Here is a 6,918-nt window from a genome sequence, read left to right on the forward strand (position 1 = left end):
TTTCCAACCTTTGTATTCCAATCACCAGTAATTTTCTATACATCCTGATTGTATGTTTAGTCAATTTCAGACTGAAGAAGTTGGTAGAATTCTTCAATTTCATTATCACTGATTTTGGTGGTTGGTGTATAAGTTTGAATAATAGTTGTCTTAACTGGTCTTCATTGTAGGCATATAGATATTCTTATCACAAACAGCATGATGCTTCAAGGTAGATTATGGAATGTTCCTTTTCATAATGACTATAATGCCATTTTTCTTCAATTTGGCATTTCCAAATTCAACATGTTTTTCAAATTGCAAATGGTGTATACCAGTCCATTTCAGCTCACCAATGCCCAGGGACTCTTTATGAGTTCCATTTCATTTTGGCTGATGATATGGAAAATTCCCACTGTCTCTTTCCACAATTGTATTATTGTTGTTAAGTGCAGTCAAGTCGGTTCCAACTCAAGTGACCCTGTATAAGGTTCCTGAGGAGCAGCTAGTGAGTCTGAACCACTGACCTTATGGTTCAAAATGACCTTGGGTTTTCCTATATTCATAATGCATACAAACTTCCAATTTTCCTAGATTCATACTTCATACATTCACTATTCCAATTATTAATGGATGTATTCCAAATAAAATGGTCCCGATCATTTTACTCCATTGGCATCATCATGGACAATTCTACTTTTAGGAGGCAGATATATTTTAACCTTCCAAACTGCGGGTCTCATGTTCTCATACTATATTCTTTTGCTATTCATCATGTTTCAATGTTCTGGTACTATCTGATCGTGCTCTACTGTTATACATAAGGTGGCTAACCATTCCGAAGTAGCCCGCCTTTCCTTCCTAGTCTGTCTTAGTCTAGAAGGTGGCCACCATGGGTGTACCCTGATGGTATTTAAAATACCGGTAGCAGAGCTTCCAGCAACTACAAGCCACTTCAGTACAATAAGCTGACACATGAGTGGTAATTCAGTTTGCTAATGCCAAGAATATCAAATTTCATGTATTCTATTTAAATATTTGCTAACACCTTTAAAAAAAACCAAATAACAAACAAAACAAAAACCTACTGCCATCCCTTCACTTCTGCCTCACAAGCAGCCTTCTAGGACATAGTAGAACTGCTCCATAGGATTTATGAGGCTGATTGCCTTATCTTTCTCCTAAGGAGTAGCTGATGGGTTCAAACCTTTAAATTAGCAGGCCAATGCTTAACCCACTGTGCCAGTATGACTCTCTAGTAGCAGATTGTTTCTATTTAAAATAGTGAAATTTGAATATACAGCTACTTATGGAAGGAGCTCTGGTAGCGTAGTGGTTACGAACCGGGCTGCTAACCTCAGTTCGAAACTACCAGCTGTTCCTCAGGAGACAGATGAGGCTTTCTGCTCCCATAAAGATTTACAGCCTCGGAAACCCTATGAGTCGGAATTGACTCCACAGTACTTAACAACAACAACATAGGAAATTTAGTGCTGGTGTGGCGCTGTGGGTTAATGCGCCAGACTGTAAAGCTGTTTGAATCGAAAGGTCAGCAGTTCAAGCTTACCAGCTGTTCCTAGGAAACCCTATAAGGGGTGACTATGGGTCGGAATCGACTCGACAGCACTTAACAACAATAATAGGTATGAAAGATATTAATTCCCCTTTCTTTTTATGTCAGACTTGGAGATTCTGAGTTTATAAATAATGCATTATAAATGCAATTAATTGTCTAAGCCAGGATTGACAAACGGCAACTTGCCAACTACCTCAGCCTGATGATGGTTTACACAAATAAATTTTTATTGGCACACAGTAAACACATTTATTTGTTGTTGTTATTGTTAAGTGCCATAGAGTCAGTCCCGACCCATAGCCACCCTGAACAGGGTTTCCGAGGCTGTAAATCTTTACGAGAGCAGAAAGCCTCATCTTTCTCCTGCGGAACAGCTGGTAGTTTCGAACTGCTGACCTTGCGTTTCGCAACCTGATTGGTAACCACTATGCTACCAGAGCTCCTTACGCATTCATTTAGACGCTTTTACTGTTCCTGGTGTGGTGCTGTGGTTTAATGCGCTGGACTGCTACTCGGTTTGAACTGCAAGTTTAGTGGTTCAAGCTCACCAGCTGCCCCTCAGAAACACTATACAGGATCCCTATGGGTTGGTACCAACTTGACGGCTCTTAACAACAACAACATTACTGATTTTATTCTGGTAACCACAGAGTTGAGTAATTGTGGTAGAAACTGTCTAGTATCTGGCCCTTTACAAATAAAACCTTGTCTACCCTGGGCACAGCTACTTGTCATTTGTGAAAAGACAAAAATATAGTTGTAACATACATCTATTAAGTGAAAGCAAGACTTCAACCCAAATGTATAAAAATGAGAATGTTATATTTGCTGTAATGTTCTAAGTTCTGAGTCGTTTTAGTTAAAAGGTATATTAGGAAATCTGTTTGCCTTTCTTTCCCTTTTCTGTTCTTTATTCTCTTCCTTCCTTTTTTAACACATCTAATGTGGATATCACTGACTGTGATAACTGCCCCAGTTCACCCCATTTGATTTGAATACAATACAAAACAGATGTTCTATTTAGTAAAGGCCTTGGCCAAGGTGCAATCAAAGAGGGTGGGTGCACTGCCAGAACTCAGGCAGGGAGTCTGGCCCTAGCATTTTTGCGGACTCAATCATGTCTTGCATTAATCCTGCAGGTTCTGAACCTATCCATTCCTTTGGCATGGAGCTCAAACTGAGAATTTATGGGAATACTGTCTTTTATAAACGCATGAACATTTCTTCTTTTCATTCACTTAAAAATCAACACAAGATTAAACTCTCTTGATATGTTATTGTCTTATTTTAGAAATGAATAGGTGGTTGGATGAGCCATCAGTTTGGCCGGTTTAGTTAATCCCACATATCCACTTATTCAAATAAGTTTCTAAAAATTCTGAAAAGATGGCTTTATCTACATTTTTATAAAGACAGCAAGGAAACCACGTAATCAAGATGTTGACCCCCCTTCTGCTTAGAACGCATGTCTTATTTTACTATTAATTTTAGCATGTTTTTTTTTATGTCTGTTTCTCTGTGGTGTTTATATAATTCACATAGTTCCAGATAGTCATCATGTCTGCCATTGAGTCATTACTTGGACCAGAAAAACATGTAGCCTGGTTTCTTTTGACTTGCTCTTTTTCTCAGTCAGAATTCAATTGATCAATATTAATGCTTTTGCTTGTATAAATGAAGACTTCATTTCATTTTACTAATTAAGTCTGAACCAGTATGCTTTCTGTTTCTGGGTATATGAAGCAGCTTCAAAAAGTTTATGGAAAAAAAATGGAATTAAAAGATAATGGGATTTTCCCAAGAACATTTTGAAACTCTTCCAGCTCTCCTTATCTATCCAGAAATGGTTTACTTCAATGCCAGAGACACATCTACAATATGGTAGCCAGCATATAATATTTAACTGAATAATATCTGGGTTTGAAACTTGCTCTTACTTCTAGCAGGTTTGTGAGCAAAGGCTATTACCTAACTATTCTGAACCTCAATTTCCCCAAGTACAAATACCTACCCCAAAGTTTTACAGAAATCACAACATGCCAATGTGATAAAAGAGATATTTTTTCAGCTTTCAATGGAATTGTCTTTCATATATACATATTATGTATGTTACTAATACTGTTGTTGTTGTTAAGTGCCATACACTTGATCCTAACTCATAGTGACCTTATATAGGGTTTCCGAAGAACAGCTGGTGAGTTTGAACTGTCTACCTTGCCTTGTCGTTTAAACCAACCTTGAGGTCGAGTGCTTATCCTATGGTGCCACACCAGGACTCCTGTTACTTGTATGTTATGTATATGTTTCTATATATACTACTCACACTTTAATGTATTTTTAGAAGAATAAGCACCAATAACTCTATAGGTTCTCAATCAGAACTCTGGAAAGTTTTAGCTCATTTGCAACTCAGACTATGAAGATTTAGCAATTGACCAGAAGCATATTTTTTGCTATTTTTAGGAGCTCTTGAGTCAGTTCTGATTCATAATGACCCTGTACAGGGTTTCCAAGGAGCAGTTGGTGGGTTTGAACCACTGACCCTGGGTTTAGTAGTCCAGTGCTTATCCTACAGCACCACACCAGAACTCCAGCAGTACTTCTTGTTGTTAAGTGCCGTCGAGTTGGTTCCAACTCATAGCAACCCTGTATAGGATTTCTAAGAAACAGCTGGTGAGTTTGAACTGCTGTCCTTGCAGTTCAGACTGATGATCTTAAAGCACCATGCTGACTAAATGAAAATGAGATGGCTTTATTAAATTTCTGCTAATGTTTTTGATATCAAAATGGCTCCAAATCATGGTGACTTTATGATTGACAGCCCTTTTTGATTCTTGACCCTTGAGACCACTGTTGAAACTACCATGTCAATCCATCTTACTAAAGATTTCCCTTGATTTTGCTGATCCTCCGTTTTGCCAAAATTGCTGTCCTTCTCTGGCGGTTGGTGTTTCGCCATGACATGTTTAAATTAAGCCAGACTACATCTCACCATCCTTTCTTCTTCGTTTAGATTAATGTATTATTTAATATAAATACTTCATATAAATGAAACTATGTGTAATTCAAGGTTTTATATTTCCTAAAACAGTATCAACTTTTGGTTAAACTGTCACTAAAAAAAAAAAAAAAAGTTACTAACAAAATGGTTTTTACCTTGCTGATAGCCTCCGATTTTCCGAGATTCTCATTTTGCACATTCCGTATTCTGACTAATAATGGATGTTTACAGCTGTTCTCATTTTCAGTTGCGTCACGTTAACAAAGTCTCATTAAGATCAACTCTACTTTAAGGTGGCAGGTCTTCCCCAGTCATAATTTGAGTGCCTTCCCTTCCAATCTGAGGGACTCATCTTCCCGTGTTATATCACAGTGTATGCCTGCTTTTCTTAACGTTTTCATGGGCCAACTGGTTCAGAAGTGCGTCAGTAGGGTCTTCTCCCTAGTCTGCCTTAGTCTGTGTGGTGTAGTGAATCATGACATATCTCATTTAGCTGTGGTCTGTAACTCCCACCAAACAACGTTTTTGTCCTGCTGCTTCTGGTTAAGAGAAGGTGCGAGGAGACACTGATAGGATGACATGGTGCAGCTGAAGATGTTAGCAGAGTTCACTGTAACTGTAAAAACTTGGAACTCTAGCATGGGTTTGAAATGAGTCAGCTCATCTCAGTACCTTCAAAATGGAAGAGCCAGGAGTAGAATGTATCCTTTGGACCCTGAGATCCCTGCACACTGGACCTCTCAACCCAGGGACAGAAAGCTGAGACAATTGGACGAGTAGCAGTGCCAGAACCAAAAACCATGAGACTGAGTAGTAGACTTCGCAGTCCATGGAGTAAGGATGAGTGACTTTGGGCAAGAAGCTTGCTTGTAGAGTGGGGTGTCTCCAGGCACCTAAAATGGGGAAGCTTGGTTTGCTGACCCATGGAGCTAGAGCCGAGTGCCTTCAGGCTGAGACTTCTGGTGGAGTGGTGTGTCCTGTGGGCATTCATCAGCAGATCACTGGAAAAACTGTGCCCTGAGCAATTTTGATCCATCACTCTGAGTATGGTGTCTAAGGTCACTGTGACAACAGATTATAGACCCCAGCTGAAGAGCTGTGGAGGAATTTTTTGCCGTGTGAAAACTCAGCTACAATCTGTCCACCAGCGGGGGCTGGGCTGGTATTGAAAAAATGCTACTGACACAATTTTCAGCATGCAGCCATACACAAATCACCACAACATGGCAAACTGCCACACAGAATCCAGATCACTTCATTGTGCTCATGTGGAACCTGTACATAGACCAAGAGGCAATCTTTCAAAAAGAACAAGGGAGAGGCATGGGCTTGATGGCAGCTAGGGTGGAGGTGCAGTTCACCATCAGCAATACCACAGAATACCAGGCAAAGCAGATCCAGGGCAGAGCTCCAGTACTTGGAACCACAGAGATAGGAATATTTTGAAGGTTTGAAGGCTTATATCTTGTGGAACCTGAAGCTGAATAAGAAATCTCATACTTTTCAATCTGCCAGGCTCAGAGGCCTAGAGCCAACATCTTGGGTGAGACCAAACAGCAAGCCCAAGCGGGGGAACAGACACACCACAGAAAACCGCCATAGGAACCTTGGAGCAAAGGTGGAACTACACTTTGTCAGTTTTGCTTTGTTCTGATTTTTTTTTTTTTTTTGGTGTTTGGGCATTGGTGCCCCCACTGTTTGGACACCTCCATTCTGTTGACTAGAGGGGGCGCCTGAGCGAGTGGACACCCCCACCCTCACCACTGGTGGGTTCTTCTGCCACACATGCGCACAGATACTCAGCCCAAGAGCAGGCCCTGAATGTTTTTTTTTTGTTGTTTTTTTTCGGTTTGTTTGTTTGAATGCAGGAAAGGGCAGGACAGGGCTATAGAGAGGGAAAGAGAATTTAAAAAGAAAATAGGCTGAAAATCAAATTAAAGCCTGAGGTTTAGCATAACAACCAACAGTGGCATCTTGAAATCTCTCAGGTAGCTTTGAAAGCAAGAAGTTGAAGAGAGAACATTGAAGTCCTACTCATTCATACTCATATTAGGATACAGATTTTTTTTTTCCCCACACTGATGTTGTTTTGCTGTTATATGCTCCCCCTATATGACACAAGAAGAGCCAGCAACTGCTGCCATATAGCCAAGCTACAATCACACGCTATAAAACACCAAAACCCAGGCAAGAACCAATACCAACTGCCATATACTATGGAAGCAGACAACACCTGTGAAAGTTACTCTGAGTTAAGCAATAAGAAGAGTGAAAAGGGAAGCCCACATCCTGATCACATCTACCTAAAAGCAATCAAAAAGCAAAAAAAAATACCAAAACACATAATTAAGTATTAAGGCCA

The sequence above is a fragment of the Chrysochloris asiatica genome, unplaced genomic scaffold, assembly GCF_000296735.1.
Source record: "Chrysochloris asiatica unplaced genomic scaffold, ChrAsi1.0 scaffold00192, whole genome shotgun sequence".
In the NCBI taxonomy this organism is placed as follows: domain Eukaryota; kingdom Metazoa; phylum Chordata; class Mammalia; order Afrosoricida; family Chrysochloridae; genus Chrysochloris; species Chrysochloris asiatica.